The 12,347-nt window shown below is 42.1% G+C and overlaps 2 pseudogenes; both read right to left on the bottom strand.

Moving 5' to 3' along the window:
• Positions 1-3,661: 3,661 nt before the first annotated feature.
• Positions 3,662-5,460, bottom strand: LOC112908902 (protein Shroom3-like; annotated as a pseudogene).
• A 5,294-nt stretch (positions 5,461-10,754) lies between these two features.
• Positions 10,755-11,865, bottom strand: LOC140599617 (glutathione S-transferase Mu 1 pseudogene; annotated as a pseudogene).
• Positions 11,866-12,347: the final 482 nt, after the last annotated feature.

Here is a 12,347-nt window from a genome sequence, read left to right as displayed (position 1 = left end):
TGCCACTTCCTGACCTAACCCATACACTCTTCCTACATGACATTCTGCTCTCTTTTCCTTTGCTTTATGGGATGTATGTCAAAATTCAGGATGAGTTCGGGAGCTGTGTTTCAAAGGTGACTTAGCTTGTCTTGATTATCTGAATCATTTAATGAAGCAGAACCCTCTACCCCCATGGCAGATTGAATTTCGGGAAAGAAATACACTTCTACTGTATTAGAAAACTGAGATTTCAGAGTCTAGCTGTTACAGTAGCTAAATTAATACAGTAGTATTTTAAGACAATGTATATTTGTGTCAGAATTCTTAAAGTCATTAAAATTTAGCATGTGAAATAATTTAGAAAAGGGTATTGTTGCCATTGAAGGACAAAATAAGTTTACTGAGCGTTGTACCCTAAAATTAGATGTAACTGGTAACATTAGATTCACATATGAGAGAAATACTATAGATATAATCTATCTTAGTTTTAGCAAGGCTATTGACCATATTTCTAATGGATCCCTTTTAGCTGTATACTCACAAATAAAAGGGTAATGTGTAAGAAGTCAACATGGTTGGAAGTTTCTAGTCAAGTTCAAACAGCTCTGTCATTGTTTCTCTTTCTTCATTTTTAGTAGCAACTTGGATAGAGGGAGATGAGAAATGCTTATCTAATTTTCAGGTGCTGAAAACCAAGATGAGATAATACGATATGTCAGAATCAAGATTGAAAATGATAGACTGAAAAGATGGACTGAAATAAAGAAAATGAAATTCAACAAAAAAGAATGGAAGGCACAGAATTTCGTTTTAATGCAACTTACTACAATATGACAGATATGACCTGTTGTAAAGGGTAAAATTGAGGACATTTCTCAAAGAAGCAGTTCAAAATCCACAACTTGCCAGATATGTCACCAACATGATGCTATAGTTGCTCCTAAAAAAAATGGCTTAGATAAAGACTAGGATACAGATAGACCTGGAACCCTTAAAACAGTGATTCTCAGCAGAGTTGGGTTGTTTTTTGTTTTTGTTTTAATTTGTAGGTGTGTAGGGTTTTTTTTGTTTGTTTGTTTGTTCTTATTTTTAAATCATGCTGTGCTTTTGGCATAGGAAGCATTACTAGCCAGCCGTGCTACACATCCTACAATACACAAACCAGATCAAAACTGCAAAGAATTCTCTTCCACCATTTGTGAACTTCAAATGTCCTACAGGATATTATGGGGCAAACATTGTTTATAGTCACCTAACTACAGTTAACATAAAACCTTAAATATTATTACAAGATATTATTTTTCCCACATAACTAGTATGTGTAAAAAGAGAAGCTTATACTTTGCTTTTTGATTAGAACATTATCAGGATCAATTTACAAGTTCATTATGTCACTAGTAGTCATACTATTCACTCCTGTATCAGGTGACATTTGAGGTTGGTGCATTAATGGAGACTTTATGTTTAGGTGCAATCATCTCTTTGTAGTCTACCCTTGTAGTCTTTTGTATACTGCATACATTATTATATGCTACTCCTTAAAAATGTCTCATTTATATTACATATAGGGTGTTATTTTTTTTTTACTATCTCTACAACTCGTTATTTCATTAAGCTTTTCACAAAATACAAAACTCAAACATAATTGCGTTCACTACAAAATAGAATATGTGGTTAGCACACAAACTTAAGGATCTTTTTCATTTTTAAAAATATAAATAACAGGGCAGCCCGGGTGGCTCAGTGGTTTAGCGCCGCCTGCAGCCCAGGGCGTGATCCTGGAGACCCAGGATCGAGTCCCATGTCAGGCTTCCTGCACGGAGCCTGCTTCTCCCTCTGCCTGTGTCTTTGCCTCTCTCTCTATCTCTATGAATAAATAAATCTTAAAAATATATATATATATATAAATAACAAAAATGTTCGAAGTTTTACAATTTTCTTCTATGTCTCTGTTACTTTTTAAGGCTTTAAGGCTTTGCAGACCCTTCATTAATGTGTACTATACTTGTCCTCAGGGTACACTGCCCACAGGCAAGGAATCCCGTATGGATACATTCCTGGGAGTGACACACACTGATCTATGTTGCCTCAGCCTTTTAAAAACTAAACAACCAATCAGATGTCCTCCAATCAGTTCTCACAGTTTCATTAAGTCTCTTTCTACTACAAAGTAGTAATAGAAAGAGGTATGTTCCGAGCAGCATTCAAGCTCTTGTGGATCAGTCATGAAGGGTAAGAGAGAAAACACTGGCTTCTTCCAGGATAGAGTTATTTGCTTTTATCCTGAAAAACTCCAACAATACATATAGTTTATATATATTAAAGATTTATTTATTTTAGGGAGAGTGTGAGTGGAAGGGCAGATGGAGGAGAGGGAGAGAATCTCAAGCAGACTCCCTCACTGAGCACAGTGTTATATCTACTACCCTGAGATTACGACCTGAGCTGAAATCAAGAGTCTCCTGCTCAAGTGACTGAGCCACTCAGGGCACCTCCGTTGCAATAACCTGTATAGTTTAAATGTGGTTTCTATTGAAACATTTTTAGATGAAATCATGTTGAAATAAAGGGCAGTCTTTTGGGTGGGCATTTCTGAAGAGTATTAAAGTCCAGAGGAAGTCGGTGTCAGCAAAGTACCATTGAAAATACATCCCCACCGGGAATCATTTCACTTGCAAGCTCTGGGGGCAGAGTAAGGGCCCTGTCTTTGGAGTGAATTAGAAGGCAAGGACTTCCAGCAGATATGACCTTCTCCTGGCCCACTAGGATCTTGTTGCCCAGCTTTTGCTGCTCAGTGAGGAGTGCTCACTGCATTTTCACAAAATGCTGGTAATCCGGAAATTGGTCCTCTGAAAGGTAGCTGGGCAGAATGTCCAACCTCACACATTCCCTTCCTTTTTTTTCTTTTTAAGATTTTATTTATTTATTCATGAGAGACAAAGAGAGAGAGAGGCAAAGACATAGGCAGAGGGAGGAGAACGAGGCTCCATGCAGGAGCCTGATGTGGGACTCGATCTGGGGAGTTGGGGAACCACTGAGCCACCCAGGCATCCCTCCCTTCCACCCAGGTGGGCACTATGCTCCCTGGAAATGCAGTCCCTTCCTTGGGCCCAGGGGTCCCCACTTCCAACATCTCCTGTGGCTCTTCAGAGTAGGATAGTAGGGGGTAGGGGTAGGGGTGGGGAGGCAGGTAGACCAAGGCCCAGCAGCACAGACTCTGCAGACAGCAGAGGGGTGGTATATGGGAGGATGGGGGTGCCCTCCCTGGCATCAAGTGCTGTGGCTCATACAGGGCATGCTGGGAGGCAGAAGCTCATGGGCGTTCCTGCTGTGGGTTGTGCTTCCAAGGAAGGTGTTCCTGAGGTCACAGGACTGCATGCCCTTAATACTGTTCTTGTTGGTGGGGCTCAGGGGGTGTTAGTGCAGGTGACTGAGGCACAAGGGCCTGTGGTCCCACAAGAAGGCCTCCTTGTCCTCGCTGAAGAGCTGAAGGTGCTCTGGCTGCAGAGCAGGTGAGAGTCTGGCCTCGGAGTGGGGGTGGGGGACCAGGCTAGGGTCAGTACCCCTTCCCAGCTGTTGACCACTTGGCTGCCAGGACGCTTCTTTAGCCCCCTGTTCTGGAGGTGTTTCTCCCAGTTGTGTAGGGCTTCAGTGGTTTCAGAGAATCAGATATCATCGCCTAGAAGTCGTTTCCCGAAGTATTGGATGTTGGGACCTGCCTGTTGGGCCTGTAGTTGTGGCTGTAAGTGGAGCTGCCTGCACTTGCAGGCCTCTGGCTCCTTTGGGCCAGCTGCTCCGTCTTAGAAACCTCCAGCCCCAAGCAGTGGGGTTCCCTGCACTGAAAGCCTTGCACATTCTGCCCCCACCCAGACTGGTTGTGTACTGGTGCGGTGGGTAGGGTGGCCCCTCATACCTTGGGTCTGAGTGATAGAAAGAAAGTGAGGCACTGGCCCTCCCCTCCAACACTGGATGGGCCTGTGCACATGGCTCCTGTGATCTGGAACAGCTTTCCTTCCAGCGTCCTCTGTGTGGGTGTTGACTGCACAGGTGGGGAGGCATCCAGGTAGCCCTCCTGGGCTCCTCCTTCTAGCTCCGGGCTACTTTGCCTTCTTAGACTTCTAGGAATGTTCTGGAAAGAAGAAAAGGCTGACTCAGTCCTGCCAAAGTTGCTTCACAAGTTCTGGACTAGGCTTTCTTTCTCTAGATTCTGTGGGAGGCATTGTGGTCTTTGTGGAAATCATCCTCCCAAGTCTTTGGGTACCTGGAAGGTCTCTTGTCTTCACCCACTTGCCTACGGGGTTAGAGGCTGTGGTAATTAGAATATGACTGGTTGCTGTGGGTGCTGTTTCCCTCACTACAATGTGAGCTGTTGCCTTGGAGAGGTGTGGGATGTCTCTTTAGAGAGGCATTCTCCTCGTTTTCACGTACTGAAGAGAAATGGACTCTGTAAGAGATACATTTAACTGAAGTTCCAGGCTTCTTCAGTACTGGGGACATTTAGTTATGTTCTAGGGACTCAATGAAGGCAAACCCACATCTAGATCCATTTTGGTTTCCATTCTCATCAAGATTAGCTGTCTTGTTGCAAGCTCCCTGAGGAGCTGTATATCCACTTTCTTTGGCCAGTGCAAGGTAGAGTGTGCTCTTACTACCTATGGAAGGCTGGGGCACCTGGGAAATGTGTGGCTCCAGGGAGGGTCCCAGGTAGAGGCCAGTCAGCACTAGAGTTGGTCAGGTTGGGCCTTCTGGGCATAATTGTGCTTGGGCTTCACTGAGGGAGCCATTCTCCAGACTCCTCTCTAGCAGAATATATGACTGTCCCTCTATGAAGGGAGTTTTCAGAGAACCTGCGGTTTGCCTGAGGCTGGAAGAACCACTTCTGATCAAAGTTAGATGAAGGCCGAGGCGGCTCAGTGCCGAAAGGCTGCAAGCTGACATTGTGAGCTGGGGACGACAGGAATGCCTCCCCTTTAGGAGGCAAGTTGTCAGTGGCCATGTCCAAGGAACTGGAATGCTGCTGGCTCTAAGACATGAGTGGTGCTCCCTTTCCCAGAGGAACATTATGCCTTTTATCATGACCCTGGCCATCTGCTGAAGCTCAGGCCTCCCTACGTTGGAGAAGCAGGGCTGAAGAGTTCACCTCACACTCTTCTGAGGCTCCCCCTGGGGGTTCATAGAGTGTCTTGACATAGCAAGTGTCTGGCCATTGCATCCCTTCTAGGAGGTAACCTCAAACAGAGGTGATGTCCATGAAGCCTAAACACTTCTGGCTAGAGAAGCCAGGGGGTGGATGCTCAAAGATGCTAGAACTGGGAAAATGAGCTTTAAGGCAGAGGTACCTGAGCTGGTCAGCGCTGCTGGTGGATTTGGCAGGGGTAAGAAGATGGCAGGGTGGGTATCCCCCCACTGGGCTCCAGGTTCTCCATGCCCTCCTGGAAGCTGCACTGTCAGGGCCCTACCTCACGTTAGCATGCTCATGGTTGTAGAGGAGCTAAAATGGTAGTGTTGGGGCCAAGAAGTGCCGGTTGTGCCCTGAGATGTTTAACATTATGCTGGCATTGGGACGATTCTCCCCCAAATTTGGTTAGAATGCCAAGAGTGAGGTCAGCCTGCAGGTTCACTGCACCTTTGCTGCAGCCAGAGCTTTGTCCCTCCTGACCATGCTGCTTTTTCCTGTGCTGGGGGTCAGAGATGATGTACTTTGGCCTAAAGGTGACAGTGCCTGCAGGTTCAGATCTGCACATATATCTCATTGCCTCTGGCATGGCCACAGCCGTCCTCAGGGTTGTACAGGCTCCACGCCAACTCTGAGTTCAAACCTCGCTGCTGCTTGGGGCTTAGCCACACTCGACCATGGGCAGTTTGGTCATGCAGTGGCTACAGCAGCTGTGCTGGGCGGGTCCTGGGTGCAGGGCTTCAGGGGGCTGAATCCAGATATATTCAAATATTAATGATCTGGAATCATTTTTTTTCAGGTAGATTAATTTTCTACTAATGAATTTCAAGGATTGTAAAGAGAGCATTACAAAATAGTATTTATAAAAAGATGTGTTTAATCACTCCGGCTTGAAAACAACTGCTATAGGTGTCTACATCTCACCTGTATAAAGGTTTCATGTCCTCCAGAATTTAGAATTATTCTAAATAATGATGATTTGTGATGTGGTAATAAGGAATTTGTAGTACAGGCCATTTAAGGAAAATGTCAGCTATCTGGGAATAAAGAGACTATGAGAGGAACTTTATTGAGCATATAATAGGCACCAAGTATGGTGTTAATTTATCGTCCTTTTTTTAATCATTTTTTAAAATGTTTACAATAAACTGTTTAGGCAGATATTATTTCCCCCATTTAAAATAGAGGAAATTCAGAGCATTTAAATAGCTTGTCTGGATGAAAAAGCCATTTTGCTGTGAATATAGGATTGAGACCCAATTCTTTGGGTTCAAAGCCTACGCTCTTAACTACTGTGCAAGAAAATATTAACTGGGGCATACTAGCTATCTCCAGTTACTGAAAGGGCTGATGTTCAAAAAGAATAGGTTTTACTTGGGCCATTCTAGAGGCTATAAAGCTTGCAATAGTGAAGAGAAATCAGGTAGTGGTAGATTTTGTTTCAGTTAAAGGAACTTTATCACAACTAGTTATCCCTCAGGAGAACAGACTACCCCAGGAGGTACTGACTGGACAGGATAACAGCAAACAATAAAATCCAGTATTGATTATCTTGGGTCAGAATTATTTGAAGAAATATTTTCTTCATTTGGGTAAGAGGTTAACTCTGTGTGTGTGTTTTTTAAAAAAGAATTATTTATTTTGGAAGGACAGAGAGTGAGCGGGGGGCAGGAAGGGGTAGGGGAAGAGGAGGAGAGAGAATCTCAAATAGACTCCCCATTGAGCACAGAGCCCAACATGGGGCTCAATCCTGTAACCTATGAGACAAAATCAGTAGCTGGATGCTTAACCTACTGAGCCATGCAGGCGCCACTAGATGTTAACTCAATTTTAACTCTGAAATTCAGTGGCTCTTCTGAATTATTTAAGTTAACCTTCTACATAGAGTCCTGACACTTAATCATAAATCCAGTAGGAGCCTACTAGCTTCTATGTATTCTTATCTGCAATTAATTTATACAAATTTCCAGTATTTTATTTATCCTTGAATACCACCTTAAATTCTTTTTGGAGCAAGGTGGCAGGGAAACATGTTTCTCCCCAAAAGTTCATGCCATCATATTTTTCTTACATTGACATTTTTATTTCTATTTGTTGGATTGTGAAGTATTTGAAGATTGTGGTTATATTTTCAGGTTGTCTTTGGTAATGATCCATTGCTATATGACCTCACTTACTATTAGTTGACCATTGCTCTCTTGAAGGTAGTTTTTAAAAAATTCCTTTTATGGAATGGACACCAAAACAAAACATAATTGCATATACTATCTTCACATAAATTGTATATATTATCTTTTTAACTCTGGTCAGCATCTTGGCCCCTCTTTCAAAAAATCTAATGAATTAAGGGGTTAAACTCTGATATATAAGAAAAATTTAGTTATACCAAATCAAGTATACATTGCATACTGAGATATAATAAAAAAATCTAATGATCACTCTCATGATGGATTATTATCCAACACAGCTGCAAAAGTCTTGGGCAGATGAAGATAATCTTTTCCCCCAAGTGGATCAGAACATGAATTATAAAAGATTCGAGGCTTTTCAACTCCAGGAAAGTCACCTGGAGTCATGCCTTACAGCTATAGTGGTAAAAGCAAATAAAACAAAGAAATTTTTGACTGAAGAGTCAGTGGTGGATTGCCATTGAGTTGCCCTGGACACTGGTCTGGAGATTTGACCTCAGTGTTTTCAGACTTTATATTTCACTGCCTTGAACCTTATTGACATTTGCTTGTTTACAGTGCTTCTACATAATAAAGTAAAAAGGAACATAAGTGTCTCAGTTAAATATAGGTATAAACTATATAAGGGACATTTGTGGGAGGGTAAACAGTACAGATTAGTTCTTTGGAAAAAAAGAATTTTCTATTTGTAGGCCAAATATTTAGGTTAAAATATCACCAGTGTCTTGAGTTTTTAACTTGTTACTGGCACTCTAAAAATCAGTGAAATATGTCATAATGTTCACATAATGGCTACTCTCTGACAGCAATAGAAAGCAATTATGTTTGTATAGCAGTAAATTTTTTAGACTTTAAAAGAATTATTTCAATATGAATATATTATAGCCTGAGAGGAGAATTTAATTTTAAAGCCTGTATAAATTCTCATCATTCAGTGGCCAGAAGAATTAATGGCTTTCCAAGGCTGCATACCTCTTTAGTTCAATACAGATTGACCTAAAAGTGACAACTTTTGATGACCTGCCTGATTCTCTTTCTACAATTCCGTATAATTGTGAGATGTTGGAGCACAGGATTCACATTGTTAGTCTATGCTTTATATACCTACCAAGATACCTTAAACTCAAAGACTGTGTTATGGGTGTGTTGAATTGAGTAGATAGTGTATGTCTTCCCCTGACCTAAACATTTGTTCCCAGTGGGCCTCCCTTAACATTAGTCTGCTTTTGTCTTTTTACTCCAATGAATATGGTTACTTCTATAGAAAAAGTGTTAAAATGTCAACTGAGAGAAAAATGAGGGCTTTGGAAGGGTTCTTCTTATTGTTCTCAGAGTATGGAATTATTAGTAATTTAGCTAATTGAACGCAGTGAATGCTGTAGGATATGTACACCTCTTCTGAAGGGTGAAAGGGTATTATTTATGATAGGCTGATGAGGTCAAGGTTAAGATAGTGCACAAAATGGGAAAATTTGAGAATTACCAACAGATATAAATCATACTGCCTCAGAAAATCAGATATTTTATCATGTTAGGCAAATATGAGTGACCAGAAAGGGATATAAGGTCCATGGCAATCCAAAAATTTAGTGTCCTGGAGGCTTCCCTTGGGAACTGAGTTGTGGGTTTGAAGTCTTGAAATGGGAGGACAGTGACCTAAACAATGAAGCATTTACTTAATCCACAGTGTTGTCCAGAGAAGACCTTGGATTTTCAAAGACAAATCTATCAAAGAAACCAACACAAAGCAGGTAAGCTAAACAGCCTAGAACTGCTTTGCTTGTATATGTAAACATCAGAGCAAACTTTATCTGAGCTTCAACCTCCAGCCTACTTGCAAATGATGTCATTATGCAGACCTAGCTTTGGCATGAAGACATAATTAGTATTCAGTCTGACAGAAAACCATTTCATTTAATTCCACTGGCTGAGATCCAACCAGCAGTATATATATGACAGCATACGAAACAGGCACTTTGGGTAAAAGCAGGCTTGGCATTAGTACGCTGAACAGTGACCTGGAATAGGAACAGGGACAGAGCAAGGTTGGAAGGAGCAAAGGAACAGAGGGAGTTGTCATTCCAGTTCAGAAACCCACTGAGTTCATGTTTTAGGTGCAAAGAATGCGGTTTATTTAATAAAGATTCTTATGCCCTGTTAGTCATGCTGTCTGACAAATTTATGAACATAGTCATGATTAACTTTTAACCTGAAAAAATTATAGAAATCCTCATAGGAATTTACCTGGAATGAAAATCTGATCCCACATATTAAATGTCTTTTGCAATATGAAGATTGTATGCTGTCTCTTTAACATATTAGTTCTTTCTCTGTGACCCCCAGCATTTTTACTGATCTGGGAACAGTCTGAAAAATATTTAACTGACACAGAGATTACAATTAACCAATGCTGATATTTAATGCTCCAGATGTAACTCCATGGTTCTCTTTCCTGTTCTGTGTCCTGGGAGAGTGACCTGTATAGACTCCATCACCAGTCTTCCTTATCCTATGACTTCTAGTTGGATTTTGTCAGTAGGAGGCACCAACAAGAGATGTTTGGGGATTGAAAGGAAATCCCTGCAGGTTCTCTGTGGGTAGACTCTTCCTTCTGCCGAAGGCTACAATTCCTCTTAGGTGGCACTCTCTATAGAGTACTCTCTCTGAGTTCTATAATCATTTCTGTCCCCTGTCTTTTTCAGGCCTAAGAGTATCACTCTGATCTCAATAACCCTTGGATACGCATCACTGCATTTTTCCCCCTAAACCTTGCCCATGTCTTTGAAAATGGCCTTTATTAAACTTACCTCAAATTGCCTAATTTTGGTTTTCACCTGTTTCCTGATGACTATACCTGAGAGTTACAGGTTCTGACATGACTGGACAAAAGTCAGAATCATCCAGAGAAAGAAAAAGAGAATGTAACTAGAGAAGTCCAGGAGACTGTTGCTTCACAGGAATGAAAAATAGTAGATTTAATTGGTGGGATTTTGAATGGAAAGGAATCTCCAGTGTCTGAGGTCAGTTGATGGTTCATTGTCCTGAAATTTGTGGACAAGGATGTTTCTATAAATTCATTTTTAGTAGAGGACGTGCTGTGATGTTTGCTATAGAAGTAAGGACAAATTAAAGTTGATTTATAGTCTATTTTTTTATTTATATTTGTAGTTATGGAATTGATGGTCATGAATGAAAGTAACAGTTTTTACTTGGTCAGTGTGAGAATCAAGCTTTCCATGGTGATCTTCTATCCTTTTCAGGCCCCATGTCCCAGCATTATCATCAAAGCCAGCACATTTATGTGGGTGAATATGGATTAGTAAATGGGAGTGGCCTTCTGGCTCACTTTTCTGATCTTTTCCCACTCCTATTACTTTAGTCTTTATTTCCTTGTTTATAAGTAAATCTTTTTTTTTTTTTTTTTTTTTTTTTTTTTTTTTTAGTGCTCAAGGCTTTACTGGGGATTAGGCAGGGCTGGGCAGGGACCACCCCGGGGGAACAACACGGGCACACCAGGTCACACCAGGCTTCAGGACAGTGTTCCGGAGCTCAGGGGCAGGCTCTGCAGGCCAGAAGTCCAGGCCAGTTCCTGCAAGTGGCACAACCACCGAGGGAAGAATGATCTGGTTGGCTTTAGCGCAGGAGGGGTAACACTGGGGCAGGAGGAAAATTGCTGAAGTGGATAGCTGACGTCAAGGGCCTTTGATGAAAATAGGGTTGGGAAGGAGAAAAGGGAGTCAATAGGTATTTCATGGGGACAAAAAAAAAATGTAACAAAGGGCAAAAAAGCAGGACACCTGTTCTAGTACATGGAACAAGCACAGCTCCAGCTCCTTGCTGGCATCTCCTCCTATGCCCCCCCTACTTGTTGCCCCACATGGCAGTCTTTAGAAAAAGAGGGCCTGGGACGAAGCGGCTGGACTTCATGTAGGCAGGTATGTTCTTCAAGCCCTCAAAGCGAGCCATGAACTCCTTCAGGTTCGGGAACGTGTCCAGGGAAGTGGGCTCAAATATGCGGTGCAGGTCAAGGATGTTGTAAACCAGGAAATCCACGTAGGTGAGCTTCTCCCCTGCAAACCAAGGCCTCTTCCCCAGAAACTGTGAGTAGAGCTTCATCTTGTCAGGGATTGCCTTCACGTAGTCAGGCTTCAGTTTCTCAAAGTCAGGGCTGTAGCAGATCCTGGCAAAGTATTTGCGGGTGTCCATAACCTCATTCTCCAAAATGTCCACACGAATCTTCTCCTCTTCCGTCTCCCCACAGAGGTTGTGTTTGCGAGCAATGTAGCGAAGGATGGCGTTGCTCTGGGTGATCTTGTGAGCCCCATCAATTAAGTAGGGCAGATTGGGGAAGTCCAGACCCAGCTTGAATTTTTCATCCAGCCACTGGCTTCTGTCATAGTCGAGAGCGTCCCCCATCGTGTACGTCTTCTCCTCGTAGTGCGAGTCCGTGTACTCCAGGAGCAGGCGGACGGCGTGCGCCAGCCCGCGAATGTCCCAGTAACCGAAGATCATGACCATGGTCATGACCATTGGTTGAATGAATCTTTAACACAGGATATAAGGCACTTTAACCTTTTTTTCTACTTCAATTCTTTTATTCTCTCTCACTCTCATAAATATTTTTGATATGAAGTAAAAGAGAAGAGACAAACAGGGGAGAGAAGAGCAGACATATGTGGATGGAAGGGGAGCAGTTTATTGTGAGAAGATGGGACAAAGTGAAGCAGGTGCTGCAGGATGCAATAAAACATTCAACTGCTATATATCCTTGCTAAGAATGCTTGCCTCCCAAACTAGGTTCAGCTTAGGTAAATAGTAGAATAAGTTCTGTGATGGTAACAGCAAACAACCACAATATTTTGCAAATCAAGAGAAAACTTTGGCATTTTCGCTTAGTCACAGTGGCCATAAGACTGCAAAGAAGATGCATATTTATATTACCAAAACTTAGCAGGAAAAAAAAAACTAGCAGAGTTCACAATCTATTATTTCTTTGAATT

This window comes from Vulpes vulpes, chromosome 7, assembly GCF_048418805.1.
Source record: "Vulpes vulpes isolate BD-2025 chromosome 7, VulVul3, whole genome shotgun sequence".
Classification (NCBI taxonomy): Eukaryota; Metazoa; Chordata; class Mammalia; order Carnivora; family Canidae; genus Vulpes; species Vulpes vulpes.
The sequence above is the reverse complement of the archived record's forward strand: the minus strand, read 5'-3'. Positions and strand labels throughout refer to the sequence as shown.